General features: G+C 43.5%; 3 non-coding genes across 3 annotated transcripts; 1 reads left to right on the top strand and 2 right to left on the bottom strand.

The window, feature by feature from the left end:
- Window positions 1–10,527: 10,527 nt before the first annotated feature.
- Window positions 10,528–10,599, bottom strand: TRNAA-CGC (transfer RNA alanine (anticodon CGC)). Its single transcript has one exon. It is a non-coding gene; the product is annotated as a tRNA-Ala (tRNA).
- A 3,045-nt stretch (window positions 10,600–13,644) lies between these two features.
- On the bottom strand, window positions 13,645–13,716 carry TRNAA-CGC (transfer RNA alanine (anticodon CGC)). The gene has a single exon. It is a non-coding gene; the product is annotated as a tRNA-Ala (tRNA).
- Window positions 13,717–18,518: 4,802 nt separating this feature from the next.
- TRNAA-CGC (transfer RNA alanine (anticodon CGC)) lies at window positions 18,519–18,590 on the top strand. The gene has a single exon. It is a non-coding gene; the product is annotated as a tRNA-Ala (tRNA).
- Window positions 18,591–18,923: the final 333 nt, after the last annotated feature.

Below are 18,923 nucleotides of genomic sequence, written 5' to 3'. Positions count from 1 at the left end.
ACACACACACACGCACACACACACACACACACACACACACACACACACACACACACACACACACACACACACACACACACACACACACACACACACACACACACACACACACACACACACACACACACACACACAAAGGATCTGCAAGGGAATACAAAATGAAACGTAAAACTGTCAAACATCAGGATAACCTTTAATATTAAACAACGAGGTCTTCAAAACACGATATACAACCTACGTAAGACCATCTCTGGGATATGCAGCACTGACACTGAGCTCTCACTTGGAAAATACATAAAATAAAAACAGAGAGTACACAGATAGACGAGTGAACTTCTTCCAAAGCAGAGTTAACTGACCTATAGTGAGCTCAAAGTCACCAATCGGAGGAAATGCGGCTTTTTAAGGTGATATAATGATTAACTACAAGAGGAACTGTCAAGGTAGATTAAGACTGAGTTTTATAAATGAGAAATAATAGGACCAGAGGGCCACGGGTGGAAGATGGCGACGCAGAAGAGGTGGAGAGACACCTTGAAAAATTTCTTCAGCTTAAGAGACAATTAAGGAAATGAAACGGTCCTCGAAGGGAGAGCTTTGAGGCACATTTCACTTAGCAGCTTCAACAGGAAATGCGACGACATTGAGAAGACATGAAAGTCTTTGCAATAGCTGTCCAAGAGGCAGAAATATGGGTGGTTAAGGAACTATAGCCCGACTCTTGTCAACACATTTTGGGTACATACAGCTAGGTGAGAACATGAAACCAGACTTATTTGGCTGTGTCCAGAGATTATCCTGCCTCGTTTCACCACGTCCACGCCCACATCCCTCACCTACACTCACACCCACGCCCACACCCCTCGCCCACACACACACACGGCTAAACTCACGCTCACATTTACGGCTACATTCACGCCCACACCACCAACATAAAACCCACAAATGCCAACGAACATCAACATGATCTGCCATCCACCCATGTCATGCGCTCACCCACGCCCATCGCCCACGGTAATCCCACGCCCATATAAACCCATCAACCTCGCCCACGCGGGCACCATCTTGGGGCGTCTTAGTAGATAGAGAAAGATACATCACGCAGATAACAATCATCTGAACAACACCACGAATTCTCTTATGAATTATTAAGGGAGATTGTTTCCTTTGAGACAAGCACTAATTGACCTCCTAAGTGCTTGTTCGACTGTAACTACAGCGAAATACGACTATTGACAAATGATCTTGACTAATGTTCTCTTTCTGTTCTTAAGAGTTCCTAGTTTTACTACATCATGAGAGTCTACCTCACTCATGATGCGTCTGCCTCACTCATAATGCGTCTGTCTCACTCATAATGCGTCTGCCTCACTCATAATGATTCTGCCTCACTCATAATGATTCTGCCTCACTCATAATGCGTCTGCCTCACTCATAATGATTCTGCCTCACTCATAATGATTCTGACTCACTCATAATGCGTCTGCCTCACTCATAATGCGTCTGCCTCACTCATAATGATTCTGCCTCACTCATAATGATTCTGCCTCACTCATAATGATTCTGCCTCACTCATAATGCGTCTGCCTCACTCATAATGATTCTGCCTCACTCATAATGATTCTGCCTCACTCATAATGCGTCTGCCTCACTCATAATGATTCTGCCTCACTCATAATGATTCTGACTCACTCATAATGCGTCTGCCTCACTCATAATGCGTCTGCCTCACTCATAATGATTCTGCCTCACTCATAATGATTCTGCCTCACTCATAATGATTCTGCCTCACTCATAATGCGTCTGCCTCACTCATAATGATTCTGCCTCACTCATAATGATTCTGACTCACTTATAATGCGTCTGCCTCACTCATAATGATTCTGCCTCACTCATAATGATTCTGCCTCACTCATAATGCGTCTGCCTCACTCATAATGATTCTGCCTCACTCATAATGATTCTGCCTCACTCATAATGCGTCTGCCTCACTCATAATGATTCTGCCTCACTCATAATGATTCTGACTCACTCATAATGCGTCTGCCTCACTCATAATGCGTCTGCCTCACTCATAATGATTCTGCCTCACTCATAATGATTCTGCCTCACTCATAATGCGTCTGCCTCACTCATAATGCGTCTGCCTCACTCATAATGCGTCTGCCTCACTCATAATGATTCTGCCTCACTCATAATGATTCTGCCTCACTCATAATGCGTCTGCCTCACTCATAATGATTCTGCCTCACTCATAATGATTCTGCCTCACTCATAATGATTCTGCCTCACTCATAATGATTCTGCCTCACTCATAATGCGACTGCCTCACTCATAATGCGTCTGCCTTACTCATAATGATTCTGCCTCACTCATAATGCGTCTGCCTCACTCATAATGATTCTGCCTCACTCATAATGAGTCTGCCTCACTCATAATGAGTCTGCCTCACTCATAATGCGTCTGCCTCACTCATAATGCGTCTGCCTCACTCATAATGAGTCTGCCTCACTCATAATGATTCTGCCTCACTCATAATGAGTCTGCCTCACTCATAATGAGTCTGCCTCACTCATAATGAGTCTGCCTCACTCATAATGATTCTGCCTCACTCATAATGCGTCTGCCTCACTCATAATGATTCTGCCTCACTCATAATGCGTCTGCCTCACTAATAATGATTCTGCCTCACTCATAATGCGTCTGCCTCACTCATAATGATTCTGCCTCACTCATAATGATTCCCACAGTCTGGTAGATTTCTAGACTCCTACACGGGTGGGGCTGAGGTCCCGGAGCCCCTACAGAGGCTCCTACAGAGGTTCCTTCAGAGGCTCCTACAGCGTCGAGTCAGGTATATTCTCAGATGATTACGTCAGGTAGAAGATGGCGTCATTGGTGTCAGCCTGTGGGCGGAGGTCAGTGTCGGGGACGCCCAACCGTCTATGGTCATCCAGGGTCCCGATGACCATGTTAGGACCTCTCCTTAACTACTCCCAATCCCCCTCTCCAGGATTTTTTTGTGTATGGGTGTTTTATCGACGTCCTTTTACCTGTGTGTGTGTGTACTCAGCTATTTGTCCTCACCTATTTGTGCTTGCAGGATCGAGCATTGGCTCTTGGATCCCGCCTTTCCAGCCATCGGTTGTTTACAGCAATGACTCCTGTCCCATTTCCCTATCATACCTAATTTTAAAAGTATGAATAGAGCTTGCTTCCACAACCTGCTCCTTAAGTGCATTCCATTTTTCCACTACTCTCACGCTAAAAGAAAACTTCCTAACATCTCTGTGACTCATCTGAGTTTCCAGTTTCCACCCATGTCCCCTCGTTCTGTTATTATTACGTGTGAACATTTCATCTATTTCCACTTTGTCAATTCCCCTGAGTATTTTATATGTCCCTATCATATCTCTCTCCCTTCTTTTCTCTAGTGTCGTAAGGTTCAGTTCCTTCAGACGCTCTTCATATCCCATCCCTCGTAACTCTGGGACAAGCCTCGTCGCAAACCTCTGAACCTTCTCCAGTTTCTTTATGTGTTTCTTCAGATGGGGGCTCCATGATGGCGCGGCATACTCTAAGACGGGTCTCACGTAGGCAGTGTAAAGTGCCCTAAAAGCCTCCTCATTTAGGTTTCTGAATGAAGTTCTAATTTTCGCCAGTGTAGAGTACACTGCTGTCGTTATCCTATTTATATGTGCCTTTTAGTTAGATTAGGTGTCACATCCACTCACAGGTCTCTTTCTCGAATCGTTACAGGTAGGCTGTTCCCCTTCATTGTGTACTGTCCCTTTGGTCTCCTGTCATCTGATCCCATTTCCATAACTTTACATTTACTGGTGTTAAACTCCAGTAGCCATTTCCCTGACCATCTCTGCAACCTGTTTAAGTCCTCTTGGAGGATCCTACAATCCTCGTCTGTCACAACTCTTCTCATTAATTTTGCGTCATCCGCAAAACACACCCGTGTGTGTATGTGTGTGTGTGTGTGTGTGTGTGTGTGTGTGTGTGTGTGTGTGTGTGTGTGTGTGTGTGTGTGTGTGTGTGTGTGTGTGTGTGTATTCACCTAGTTGTATTCACCTAGTTGTGTTTGCGGGGGTTGAGCTTTGCTCTTTCGGCCCGCCTCTCAACTGTCAATCATCTGTTTACTAACTACTTTTTTTTTTTTTTTTACAACAAAGGTGAGACCAGCACTTCCTTCCTACGGGCTCACCATAGCCCGTGCTACTTGCAACTTTTGTTCCGAGTAGCTGAATCTAAAACAACAACAACAATCAGCACTTGAATATCAGTCTCCAGCATTGTTCAAAGCTAAGAACAGCGGAACGAAAAGGTCATAGATGGAAACTTGAGCCAAATTAATGTCACAAAGACTTAAGAAAGAACTTTTTCCATGCTGACACTATGTGGAATAAGTTAGACGGAGACGTCGTGAAGGTAATTCGAGTCAAAATTGTAAATGTAAACACAGTGGGGTGAAAGCGTAACCCAAAAAAGAAGTCATTGCATTAATCGAAGAGTTTTCGGATGCAGAAGAAAAAGAGCTTTCGAAAGAGCTTTATGGACAGTGGGGGGCTAGGAGCTTAGCTCAACCCTACAAGCATGTCTAGGTGAGTATATATTTTACCACCACTACAACTGTTGTAATAATAAAAAATAATGTTACAACTACTACTTCTTCCACAACTTCTACCACTCCAATTACTAATAATAATAATGATGACCAAACCACAACTCAGAAGGTGGAGAAGCGACGACGACGTTTCGGTCCGTCGTGGACGGTCATCAACTAGTGTCACACGACATGATAATGGTCCAGAACGAACCGAATCGTCGTCGTCTCTCCATCTTCTGAGTTTTATTATTATTAAAATTCTCTCCATTTCACAAGCCCTAACCACTGCGGCTTCCTGGTACTCCCCTGAGACCATCACCACAATACCTCACCCCTCACCTGGAGACACATTCCCTACACCTCAGAACACAAGCATTCTCCTCACCCCTCTTCCCCTCCCTCACCACCCCTACTCCGTCTCCTACCCTAGGGAGAAACATTCCTTCACGGATAAACAAGAAGCGGTGCAAAGTGGGACCAATCTTGGGGGTTAGAGGTAGGGTGATCCAGGAAGGGTGTTGTGGCGTGAGGAGAGAGTAGATAGATAGAGGGAAGGAGGGTGGAAGGGATGGAGGTGGATAAAGGAAAGGTGGGGGGAAGGGGGTTGACAAAGGTATTTATCTATTCACATCCTGCTCCCACTCCTTCATACTCCTCCTCTTCCTTTGCTTTATTTCCCCATTTCTCCCAGTCGCGTCGTTCGACCTCCCACAGTCAGGTCATCCTGGTGTAATTTGTCCATTCTTCTGGTAGCTGACGAGGCTGACCTTAAAACCTGTACCCACGTGGTCGGCTTGACCTCAGAGAGGCTGGGAGGTATCCATCTAGTTGTATTTGCGAGAGATGAGCCTGCGGCTCTTGGATCCCGCATCTCAGCTCGTATCGGCTTGTATACAGGATCAAAAGGCTATTGGGTTCTGTTATATCTTCATTTAAAGCCGTGCATACACTCTTCCTCCACTACATCACTTCTCAGTGTATTTTCAATTGTTCATTTCTCTGATGCTTAAAAAAAAATTCTAATGTCCCTGAAGCTCATTTGGGTGTTCAGTACCCAATTGCCTTCAGGGTACTGAAGTACCCTGAAGCCAATTCAGGTACATACACAAGCTTCAGGGCACTGAAGTACCCTGAAGCTCATTTGGGTACCCTTCAGTAGCCCACCCTGCAGGCTGTGCTCGCGCAAGCTGGGGACGACTCCAAAGACACATCAATTTTATTCGAGCTGTGTAACTGTATAGGCATAATTCAGGTACATACATGCCATTGCTTAGGAAGACAGGTATCTCTCTACCGCCGGTATCACCTGGCGTCTCACAGGTGTGGTAGGCAGCAGAGGTAGGAAGGGAACGTGTTTGTTGTGAGTGCTGTGTTGGAAGAGAGACAACTCCACGACCTCAAGTGGTTGGCCTTAAGCATGTGCATTATTGAATGATTGGTTGCGTGATTCGTTGTGTTCCATATGTTGCAAGATGGCCACATGCACTCCTGGTCGTTCCTGCCTCTCTCATTCCTCCAGCATCTCTCGTCTCAACCCGTCGTCATACTAGAACACCGCATTTTGACGTATACTCTACCTAAAGCCAAGAATCGTCGTACTAGAAAATGCCAGCAGTTGGCGAAATTGATATACTGACCTGTTTTCTGCTGTGGCTCCTCTGGTAGGTTAAGGATAAGGGGCACTTTTAGTACGACAGTTTCTTGACGTTGGGAAACCTTATGGAGGACGGGATGCTCGTCGATCCATGAAGTCCTGTGTAGAGGGATGGATGCCGTCTGTAAACTTAACAGTCTAACGTGATTTACGGGGTCTCTAGAGGACTGTTGTGGAGATGCAGCCACGGAGATGCAGCCTCGGAGATGCAGCCTCGGAGATGCAGCCTCGGAGATGCAGCCTCGGAGATGCCTCAGCCGGCTGTGTCTGACCAATGACATATTCTTTCATGTCAGCCCTGTGGTCAAACAATTCCTGGAGATTGCCACTGTGCCACGGGTCGTAGCATTGTGTGGCTCATTACCCCATGGCAGATACCCGGAGGGATAGCGGACAAAGGGAAGAAACTGGGAGACGATTTACCTAACTATTTATTTACATTTGGTTAATATTATTCCCAAAGTATTCTCGATCGTTTCAGGGCATCGTATCTGACTTCGGTGTGTGTTCCTCGAGCATTGCAATATCTGGAGTTTTAGAGATTGACCTGGGATATCTCTCCCTCTCTCTCTATACGAGATTTTGGAGCTTCCACTTACAGAAGCCTGAGAAATGTGTTTGTACACAGTAATCTGTACATGGTGGGCTTTGTCACTGGCTGTGCGAGGCTTGTCTAGTAGGAACAGATAGCTCAGAAATGCAGTTCAAGGACGCAGTGCTGCCTCAGATCCCTGTATGGGGAAAATGATGCTAAATAAAAGATTTATAACACGCGATGATAGAGAACAAATGATACAAGACGGCCGCAATAATCTTTCAGGGCCTGGGAGGACAAAGGAATAAGGGAACAAGAAAATCAGCCACCCACCACCTTAAAAGATCATCATAATAATCAATCGTTTTGTCGGGGACAGGAAGCTTATGCATTTATATATATATATATATATATATATATATATATATATATATATATAGAGAGAGAGAGAGAGAGAGAGAGAGAGAGAGAGAGAGAGAGAGAGAGAGAGAGAGAGAGAGAGAGAGAGAGAGAGAGAGAGAGAGAGAGAGAGAGAGAGAGAGAGAGAGAGAGAGAGAGAGAGAGAGAGAGAGAGAGAGAGAGAGAGAGCAGCTCCTATAAGCTCCCTGAGAGGCAGCTCCTATTAGCTCCCTGAGAGGCAGCTCCTATTAGCTCCCTGAGAGGCAGCTCCTATTATCTCCCTTAGAGGCAGCTCCTATTAGCTCCCTGAGAGGCAGCTCCTATTATCTCCCTTAGAGGCAGCTCCTATTAGCTCCCTGAGAGGCAGCTCCTATTATCTCCCTTAGAGGCAGCTCCTATTATCTCCCTGAGAGGCAGCTCCTATTATCTCCCTTAGAGGCAGCTCCTATTATCTCCCTGAGAGGCAGCTCCTATTATCTCCCTTAGAGGCAGCTCCTATTATCTCCCTTAGAGGCAGCTCCTATTAGCTCCCTTAGAGGCAGCTCCTATTAGCTCCCTGAGAGGCAACTCCTATTAGCCCCTTACTTACACCCAACTTTATAGCCCACGAAAACCACGGAGAGTCTGAATGAATCCTCATAACGAGAACTCAAGCGTGAACAATAACTCACTTCAACAACGTAATTTACTCAAATGAGTGGTTTCTCACCCAGAGGAATGTTGTAAAGCTCACAATACAATGAGCTACAGTGATCACCCAACCACTTTCCCAAGTTGAAAGACCTGGGGCCAGATTCACGAAAGCACTTACGCAAACACTTACGAATCTGTACTTCTTTTCTCAATCTTTGGCGGCTTTCTTTCCAATTATTAAACAGTTAATGAGCTCCGAAACACCAGGAGGCTGTTTATAACAAAAACAACAGTTGAATGGGAAGTTTTCATGCTTGTAAACTGTTTAATAAATGTAACAAAAGCCGTCAAAGATTAAGGAAAGATGTACACGTTCGTAAGTACTTGCGTAAGTGCTTTCGTGAATCTGGCCCCAGCACTGCATCTCCAAATTGTTGCACGGAAGAAAAGTGTTAAGTCTTATGGCAACACTGTCCTTCCAAGACACGTTATCAACAATACGAAGATTTTTATTGATTGATTTTGATTTATTGATTGATTTGTTGATTTATAAATTTACAAGAAGATACAATGAGTTTGGGAGATTACGTAATATTGGTATTGTTACATTCTTACAAAGGCATTAACATTCCCGACACTTCCTGCCCTCTTGGCGGGACCTAAGAGCCAGAGCTCAACCCATGCAAGCACAATTAGGTGAGTACAGAGGGGGGGGGGGGTTGTCCAGCTCTGCCTCACACAAAAACACCTGTTCATTAGTACACATCCTACAAAAACACCTGTCCATTAGTACACACAACACAAAAACATCTGTCCATTAGTACAGATCCTACAAAAACATCTGTCCATTAGTACACACAACACAAAAACATCTGTCCATTAGTACACACAACACAAAAACACCTGTTCATTAGTACACACCCCACAAAAACATCTGTCCATTAGTACACATCCTACAAAAACACCTGTTCATTAGTACACATCCTACAAAAACATCTGTCCATTAGTACACATCCTACAAAAACACCTGTTCATTAGTACACACGCTTGTAAACGAACAGATGAACTGTTGTTTACCTAAGGGGGCATATTTTTGTAATATTAAAAGTGGTTCAATTTGCTTATTTATGAAATGGTTATAGAAAGGGCTGCAACTGGTCCAAGCTTCACCATCACACCCTAAACAGATAAGGAGAAAAAAAATACACAACGTATTATGCAACGAATTTTCAAATACTCTCAGGGAACACATGTGTCAACTAAAATCCTTTCTATAACACTCAGATATTAAATTTAGCACATAATAAAGGATTGTTGTGATCAGTATTATCAAAAAAGTGTTTAGTGCAATAGTATAATTATTTAAAGTTACCCTTCTAAAAAAAATGCAATATATGATATTTATAAATTTTTATAAAATCAACAAATAGACTTTGGACTAAAATGTCTACAACATTCTATAGAAGCACAAACGCTACATATAAGGTGTAATTTGCATGTAAATTGATTAATAAATGAAAGCTCTGAAGTACTTTGAAGTTGTAAATTACTTTCCAGAGTAAAATAAAGATCCAAGTTCGGCCACCTGTAGCTGAGCTTAACTTCGACAGATTTCGTTCATAATTGGCACCCTTGCAGATAGGCATCCATTGAGCTAGGTGTGCAAGTTTCATGCAAATTCCTTGATAACAAACGAAAAAAAAAAAATTGTCAAAAAAAAAAGAAAAAAAAGAAAGGAAAAAAAAAATTTACATATATATATATTGCACATACATATTACAATTATTACAAGAGTTTGTGCTTCTACAGCACATAGTAGACATTTTAGTTGACACATGTGTTCCCTGAGATTATTTGAGAATGTTGAACATTCGTTGCATAATACGTTGTGTATTTTTTTTCTCCTTTTCTGTTTATGGTGTGATGGTGAAACTTGGACCAGTTGCAGCCCTTTCTATAACCATTTCATACATAAATTTATAAGCAAATTGAACCACTTTTAATTTACATGAATTTAAATGAATATGCCCCCTAAGCTATCACTTAAAATTTTCACTTTTCGGGAATAATATCTGTCTGGATTAGATATGTTAGTGAAGGGTCGCATTCTTCTGTGCGGGGGAAAAAAAAACATGCGAATTGAACTCATGCCAAATCACGTGAACGAGACGAGAAGATTAGATGAACGAGACGAGAAGATTAGATGAACGAGACGAGAAGATTAGATGAACGAGACGAGAAGATTAGATGAACGAGACGAGAAGATTAGATGAACGAGACGAGAAGATTAGATGAACGAGACGAGAAGATTAGATGAACGAGACGAGAAGATTAGATGAACGAGACGAGAAGATTAGATGAACCACAATAACGTGACTGAAGATATCATGACTAAAACCCACACATTAGAAAAATAGAGAAACGACGATGTTTCGATCCGTCCAGAACCATTATCAAGTCGGGTATCACATTACCCGACTTGATAATGCTCTAGAACGGACCGAAACATCGCAATTTCTCCATTTTTTCCGATGTGTGATTACAAGGTAAATCCGTACCCGTACCTGCAGGTAAATTACTAACGTGTGAAGAATAACGCGTTACAAACTATATTAAGATCGATGCATTGCGGCGACGTCGAAAGTGATGTCACGTTTTAATACAAAGACTCAAATAAGAACCAAAATACAGTGGAGGTGCCGGGGATTGAACCCGGGTCTTCTCACATGCGAAGCGAGCACTCTACCTCTGAGTTACACCCCCTTGTCACAAACAGTATATAAACTGTGTGCAACATAGACAACATTGCACATCAAGACATAAATAGTACATTACATTAATTTAACTCAATTCATATCATCGAGGGTTACATATAACGACTGGATTTTTAGACAACTCAGAACCAAGTCACCATAGATGAAAATTTACGTATAATAATGGCATTAGTATACAAATGTCTAATCGTAGATACCTTCTATGTTATGGGGAGCTCGTTCTCATTAGTCTCTCTCTCTCTCTCTCTCTCTCTCTCTCTCTCTCTCTCTCTCTCTCTCTCTCTCTCTCTCTCTCTCTCTCTCTCTCTCTCTCTCTCTCTCTCCTTTTCCTTTAATTTTATAACTCTCTCGATCTTTTGGCATTTACGCATTCTTTTTATCTGTTCAGTATATATCTCTCCTCTCTTCACTTCATCATCTATCCCGTCCTTTATATCTAATCATCTATCCCGTCTTTGTCTCTCTATCCTTCTCTCAACGTCTTCAACTACCCTCTTGATTAAATTGACACAAATGTATTGTGTAAATTGAAACAAATGTATTGTGTAAATTGAAACAAATGTATTGTGTAAATTGACACAAATGTATTGTGTAAATTGACACAAAAGTTTTGTGTAAATTGACACAAAAGTTTTGTGTAAATTGACCCATATGTATTGTGTAAATTGACACAAATGTACATAGAAATGACAAAAAAGTTGAGTGTTGAGTTGTTTACGTTCCGCGAGTGTGTTTGTTTTGCGGGAGTCTCGTGTGTGTGTTTGTGTGTTCTAGTAGTAGTAGTAGTAGTAGTAGTAATAGTAGTAGTAGTAGTAGTAGTAGTAGTAGTAGTAGTAGTAGTAGTAGTGTGTTGCTAGATTTGTGGTCCTGAGGGTGTTGAGATTAACGTTTGGAATGAATTTCTGCTAGTAAGACATGATGGATTATTTCATCTTGTACATTAACTCATTCTGATGATAATGATGAGACGAAAAATTAGATAACTCTAAAATCAACACCGTGGAGGTGCCGGGAATTGAACCCGGGTCATCTTATGTGCAAAGCGAGCCCTCTACCTCTGAATTACAGCCCCCCCCCATCCCACCCATTCGCAAATAAACATATGAGAATCGTATTCCATTTACCTGTTCTCTTGGAGACTAGAACCCTCGACCCCACGTATGTGAGGCCAAGGCTCTATCGACCGAGCTATTGAGCAGTCTTAATAAGAAATTGTATATTAAATATAAATAGAAATTGAATATTGAAACAAGAATATTACACTGAGCATCTAGAATTGGGAAATAAATTGGTTTCCCATTATTTGGGAAAGGCGGTCTATATTAGCCTTGCCCAGATCTCAGACCAATACGGGCTCACCATAGCCCGTGCTACTTGAAACTTGTTCCCAGTAGTTGAATCTATAAACAACAACAACTCATGCCAATTTAATGGCCTATAAGAAGCAACAGTTGCCTAACTCCCTGGTATCTATACACCATTAGGTGAAAGAGAGAGAGAGAGAGAGAGAGAGAGACATTAAGTGAATGGGTCTAACGTCTCTGCCCTGCCACGGGAATCGAACCTGGGAACCCCTCGGATGTGAATCTCTCAGAATGTTTGGTAATATGTTTATTGTTTGTGATGTGTTTATATGTATGTATTACACGATGTACTGAACGGGGTGAGAATAGCTTGAGCTGCCTCATCCCTTTGTGTGTATTTTACCTCAATAAACTAATTTCAATTTCAATTTCGGTTGTGAAGTGACTGCTCCGACCACTGCTCTTAAGAAAAGAAAGGTAATTATCAGGATGAATTAGGATATGCCCGGCGGCAAGAGTACCATTATCTTGGTCTATTCTGAGAAACGTGGGAATCTTGGAGCACTAAGAAACGTGAGTAGTCAACCACCTGGCTGTCTCTCACTTCTCTCTCAAGCACCTTTCGCCGTTTATATAGAGGTTTCCTGCTGCGTCTGATAAGATTTGATAAAAAAACAAAAGAGACCAAAAAGTATCTTTCGTTTAGTAGCTGAGGAGTGGAAGGTGATTGGGGGATGTTTGTTGGCTGTGCTGGTATGGTGGTTGCTGTGTCTGCGTTCTGGCGTGGCGTGTCCGCGTTCTGGCGCGATTTGTCCGCGTTCTGGCGTGATTTGACCGCGTTCTGGCGTTTGTGTCCGCGTTCTGGCGTGATTTGCCCGCGTTCTGGCGTTTGTGTCTGCGTTCTGGCGTGATTTGTCCGCGTTCTGGCGTGATTTGACCGCGTTCTGGCGTTTGTGTCCGCGTTCTGGCGTGATTTGACCGCGTTCTGGCGTTTGTGTCTGCGTTCTGGCGTGATTTGACCGCGTTCTGGCGTTTGTGTCTGCGTTCTGGCGTGATTTGTCCGCGTTCTGGCGTTTGTGTCTGCGTTTTGGCGTGATTTGACCGCGTTCTGGCGTTTGTGTCTGCGTTCTGGCGTGATTTGACCGCGTTCTGGCGTTTGTGTCCGCGTTCTGGCGTGATTTGACCGCGTTCTGGCGTTTGTGTCTGCGTTTTGGCGTGATTTGACCGCGTTCTGGCGTTTGTGTCTGCGTTTTGGCGTGATTTGACCGCGTTCTGGCGTTTGTGTCTGCGTTTTGGCGTGATTTGCCCGCGTTCTGGCGTGGTGTGTCCGCGTTCTGTCCATGTGCGATACTCTCCCCTGTGTCCCGGCGAGTTAAGCCTTTGCACGACCAACTTCCTGCATCAATTTGGGATGACCTGTTCCTTGACACTTCTCCGAGTCTGCTTACTGATCGAATAAAATTATTCACTTTCCCCTTCCATCTCCCTCCCATCCAACCGCTCTTAATTAACAAAGGTGCCATCTTCGCCAAGTTCCCCTGGCGTGTATTGCCTCTGTCCCTCTGTCCATTCCGTTTATTCCATCCCGCTTATTCTCCATTCCTCTTGTCTCTTCCTTTATCCTGTCTCTATGTCTCTGCCTTCTCCATCAACGGCCGTTGATTTCTGCTGTATTTCAGTATTATTTTGCACACTTAGAAACAAAAATTATATTACCCAAAATTAGTACCTGGAGGTGCCGGGGATTGAACCCGGGACTTCTCACATGCGAAGCGAGCACTCTACCTCTGAGTTACACCCCCTCCTTATATATACTCTAAACTATGATCCATATATTCTATTTGAGTTTTGATTTACACTGTGGCTAGATAACAGGATTCTGAAGGTATAATTGCATCCTTAAGCGGTACACATCGTGAGACGGGAACTAGCAAACTGAGTCAGTTTGCATCAGTTAAATCTGTTCCACCAGTTAGTCACCATCTATGGCACTCGTTGCTCGGGACTCGTTGCTAGGGACTCGTTGGTTGGTGGAAATTGATTGATGTGGGTGGAATTGTGTTAGAAGTGAATGTGACGGTGGGACTTGCTCGAGTTGGTGTGAATTGTGTGGGTGAGAACTGATTGTATGTGTAACAATTTATTGTGTGGGTTTGGCGACGTGTCGCGTATCGGCGACATGCTCCCATGCGCGACACCGTGTCGTTCAGCATCTTCCAAGTCTTTGTCTATTAATCTATACTGATACATGAAGAATTAGTTGTATAAGAGCCCTCCCTCTCAAAGGCACTCGCGTATTCCCTCCCCATCACCTCCTCCGTCCGTCATCAGCCATCAAGCGTATCGAAGAAAGAGAAGGGTTGGCAGACTGCATCTTTTTGAACTGCCATAAAGCCTTTGACACAGTTCTCCCCGAAAAGAGATCAGTGCATGAGGTGGAGAAGCAGGCAGGAGAGGCAAGGAAGGCGGATAAGGAAGTACCTAAGCAACAGAAGACCAAGATTCACTATGAGTGGCGAAGTCTCTTGAGTGGCGCGAAGCCAACCCATCCTCATAAAAGAACAGGACTTGCAGTAACGATTTGGTCCAAAATACAGTATATAGTAACGAACCACCGGTAAACCACTTTTTATTCGAAAGAAACAAAGCTAAAAACTAAACAATATTCCCAGGTCATATATAGCACACACATATATACACACTATAATAAGACTAAGATAGAGTGTATTCGGCCTAGGATTCCTAGGTTATGTTAGGTCTTATATTCAGGTTGAGGTTAAAAAAAAATAAAGTTTGCGGTTTGTCCAAGGAAGCCAAAGACCCGTTTTCAGAACGCAAAGACCCGTTTTCAGAAACCAAAGACCCGTTTTCAGAACCCGTTCTGAAAATCCCGTAGTTGTTACTTTTAGATATCGTAGCCTCTAGAATCTGTTTTGTTGTTGTTATTTTCGCTGCACGATACGATATCAGCTCACAGCTAGGAAGTGGGTTTCCCCCACTTGCTCTCTCTGTTATCTTCCTCCGGCTGGTAGCGTCAGCGTGATAACAGAAAACACGTTGTTGTAGGGATGGAGAGTGATGATTGGTTGATTGACTGATGCAGATTAAGCCACGCAAGAGGTAGCACGGGCATGAGTAGCCCATAAACAGGGTGTGGGGGCAAGGGTATGGAGTGAGGTTTCTAAATAAATTGTGCAGCGATTTCTTAGTTCCGTTTAATGAGATTGAATGAGGCTCCCGATACATCATGTTGTATTAGGTACTAGATCCCATTCACCTTTATGCTAAACTATTATTGGTGGTGAACAAGCTAAATGCACTTGTAAGGTGACTATCAAGCGCCTCACAGCCATCCAGCAAACGGCTGAGAAGTGGGTATAGTCACGTGCTTCAGCTAGGCCCACTTCCAGTAGGCAAACTTGGGACAATTGTACTCTACCTGAAAGCCCTTATATTCCCTGTCTAACAAAGGTAATATTAGGCACTATACTATCCCAATTTTCCACTAGAAGACGTCGAGGTCTGGGAAATTTCATTTGTACTCTGTGCAAAAGATCTTGAAAATATTTAATAGATGAAATTTTGAATCCATTTGCAAATTTACTTTAAAATATGTTTGAGTTTCTCTTGACCAGATGTTCAGGATGCTGCGTGTTTTGGGTCCTAAACGCCTTGTTTTGAATCATTTAAGAGCCGGCTGAAATGTCACTGTTCTCACGATTTCAAAAGCGTCAAATTAAAAAGAGTTTTTTTGCGTAATCATAAACGTACGAACCCAGTCAACCTACCTAACCTGTCGAACCCGTTACTCAAGTTTCCAAAATCGACGACAAATATTACTGTGTATTTGTTTTCCCTAATTCGCGGGAGTTTTGACTCGGTTAGTGGGGTGATACCATCACAGTTGCGGGATACGAACAAGGGGACACAGGTGGAAGCTAAGTACCCAAATGAGTCACTGAGACATTAGAAAGGAACTTTTTCAGTGTCAGAAAAGGTAACAAATGCATTAGGCAGTGATGTGGTGGAGGTTGACTCCATACACAGTTACAAATGTAGATATGATGGAGCTTGAGAAGCTCAGGAATCTGTTCACCAGTAGAGTGACGGTTGAGAAGCGGGACCAAACAACCAAAGCTCAACCCCCCGCAAGCACAACTAGGTGAGTACACGTACGTACGTTTAACTCCACTCTTGGAAAGGGAAAGTTTCCAGACCGAAAATGGCTAATGTGGCACCATTACGCTTAAAAGGTTGAAGACAAGAAATGAATTGAAACGCATCTGAATTGCAGATGAGTTTCCCCTAACAAGAATCTTCGACGAGTTACTAGATCGACTGATCTGAAGCTGGGTAGTTAAATACTTTAAAATGGTCCATTTGGTCACCATACACCTTTACTGAAGGAAAATCCTGTTTAACAAGTTAAAGTTCAACAATAAGACGAACCAGATTACACAAGAGAGAGATGGGTAGGCTGCATGTTCCTAGACTGTCGGAAAGCATTTGATAACGTCGTACATAACAGACATTTAGAAACCTGTGAAAGGAAATATTAGGAATATATATTCAGTATCCGTCAGCCCAGTTCTAGATTATACAGTATTAAAACGGAATTCCAACCTTGTGATGCACAGGAAGAGAAAAAAATAGAAATTTAAGATATTTGCTTCGAAACTAGTGACAGATACAAGAGACTTGAGATATGAGAACATATTAAGAGAACTCAATCTGAATACATTAAACAACAAAGAACACAGAGGTGAAATGACTACAACGTATAAAATACCGAGCAACATAGATAAACTGATTGACACAGTCTTTCCCAAACGAAGTTAAATAGAACGAGGACAGAAGAAGTAGAGACAAAATAAACCAGAGAGAGAGAGAGAGAGAGAGAGAGAGAGAGAGAGAGAGAGAGAGAGAGAGAGAGAGAGAGAGAGAGAGAGAGAGAGAGAGAGAGAGAGAGAGAGAGAGAGAGAGAGAGAGAGAGAGAGAGAGAGAGAGAGAGAGAGAGAGAGAGACAGAGACAGAGAGAGAGAGAGAGAGAGAGAGAGAGAGAGAGAGAGAGAGAGAGAGAGAGAGAGAGAGAGAGAGAGAGAGAGAGAGAGAGAGAGAGAGAGAGAGAGAGAGAGAGAGAGAGAGAGAGAGAGAGAGAGAGAGAGAGAGAGAGAGAGAGAGAGAGAGAGAGAGAGAGAGAGAGAGAGAGAGAGAGAGAGAGAGAGAGAGAGAGAGAGAGAGAGAGAGAGAGAGAGAGAGAGAGAGAGAGAGAGAGAGAGAGAGAGAGAGAGAGAGAGAGAGAGAGAGAGAGAGAGAGAGAGAGAGAGAGAGAGAGAGAGAGAGAGAGAGAGAGAGAGAGAGAGAGAGAGAGAGCCTGAATATGTTGTCGGGAAAGGCATCTTAATTCATATATAGTTTCAAGAGCAAGTACGACCTAATCTTAGAAGATGAGTGGGTGTACTCTCACAGAGCACATCAGCTAGATGGGACCCATGAGCTAGTTCTGGCACTCCCGTAGGAACAATTTGGGCACTCAATATGGGTATATGTCAAGCACTCATACGACCATTTTTTTTCATATATACCCACTCTCACGCCCACAACCCCCACACTAAACCCGCCCACGCAAACCTGCACGCAAAAACTAACATTCACACGCCCACAATTTAACGCCCACTCTCACACGCCCACACCGTGTAGATAAAAATGTTTAAATGTAGATATGATAGAGCCCAGTAGGCTCAGGAATCTGTACACCAGTTGATTAATGACAGTTGAGAGGCAGGACCAAAGAGCCAAAGCTCAACCCCCGCAAGCACAAATAGGGGACTACACCCTCTTCAACGAGAAGAATAATCCCATTTCTTTCATTTTTTTCAGTGAAGGCTGAGCAAATAACGAGAAAAACGAGACGGTTATAAAAAAATTTTATTTTACAGATCCAGTTGTGAAATTCTTGGGAATTTTCACATGCCCGTAGCCAGGTCGTCCAGTGAGGCTGACAAGCCTAACATCCCGCTGGCATCAGGCTACTTGAGGACGTCCAGTGAAGCTGCCCGCTGGCATCAGGCTACTTGAGGACGTCCAGTGAAGTTGACAAGCCTAACATCCCGCTGGCATCAGGCTACTTGAGGACGTCCAGTGAAGTTGACAAGCCTAACATCCCGCTGGCATCAGGCTACTTGAGGACGTCCAGTGAAGCTGCCCGCTGGCATCAGGCTACTTGAGGACGTCCAGTGAAGTTGACAAGCCTAACATCCCGCTGGCATCAGGCTACTTGAGGACGTCCAGTGAAGTTGACAAGCCTAACATCCCGCTGGCATCAGGCTACTTGAGGACGTCCAGTGAAGCTGCCCGCTGGCATCAGGCTACTTGAGGACGTCCAGTGAAGTTGACAAGCCTAACATCCCGCTGGCATCAGGCTACTTGAGGACGTCCAGTGAAGTTGACAAGCCTAACATCCCGCTGGCATCAGGCTACTTGAGGACGTCCATTGAAGTTGACAAGCCTAACATCCCGCTGGCATCAGGCTACCGGATCAACGAACCTCGCAGCTTTATTGTAATATGTTTCTCAATGTTTACAAGCCAGGTGCAAGAGAAGAGGGGGTGTAACTCAGAGGTAGAGTGCTCGCTTCGCATGTGAGAAGGCCCGGGTTCAATCCCCGGCACCTCCAAGGATGTTGTTTTTAAAAATTCCATTATCTTATTTTGTTTTTAATAATCATTATCAGAACAAGAAAACGAAGTAACCAAATATTACGGTGGGGGAAAAATTTAGTAGACATTTTTTTTTATTTCAACCCTCGAGACGAGACAACAATACACACACACACAAACAACAACAACAGGAGATACAACACAAACAAGATGAAGCACACAAACATGCAGGCAAAACACATACAAGACAAACAAAACATGTTTCATACAGCTTCACACGATCTTCTCAAACACGAGCATCCCAATCATTTGTGAAACACAAACTGACGCGAACACACACACACACACAC

The sequence above is a fragment of the Procambarus clarkii genome, chromosome 40 (genome assembly GCF_040958095.1).
Source record: "Procambarus clarkii isolate CNS0578487 chromosome 40, FALCON_Pclarkii_2.0, whole genome shotgun sequence".
NCBI classification, from domain to species: domain Eukaryota; kingdom Metazoa; phylum Arthropoda; class Malacostraca; order Decapoda; family Cambaridae; genus Procambarus; species Procambarus clarkii.
Note: the sequence above shows the minus strand (reverse complement) of the source record. Positions and strands in the feature narration are given on the sequence as shown.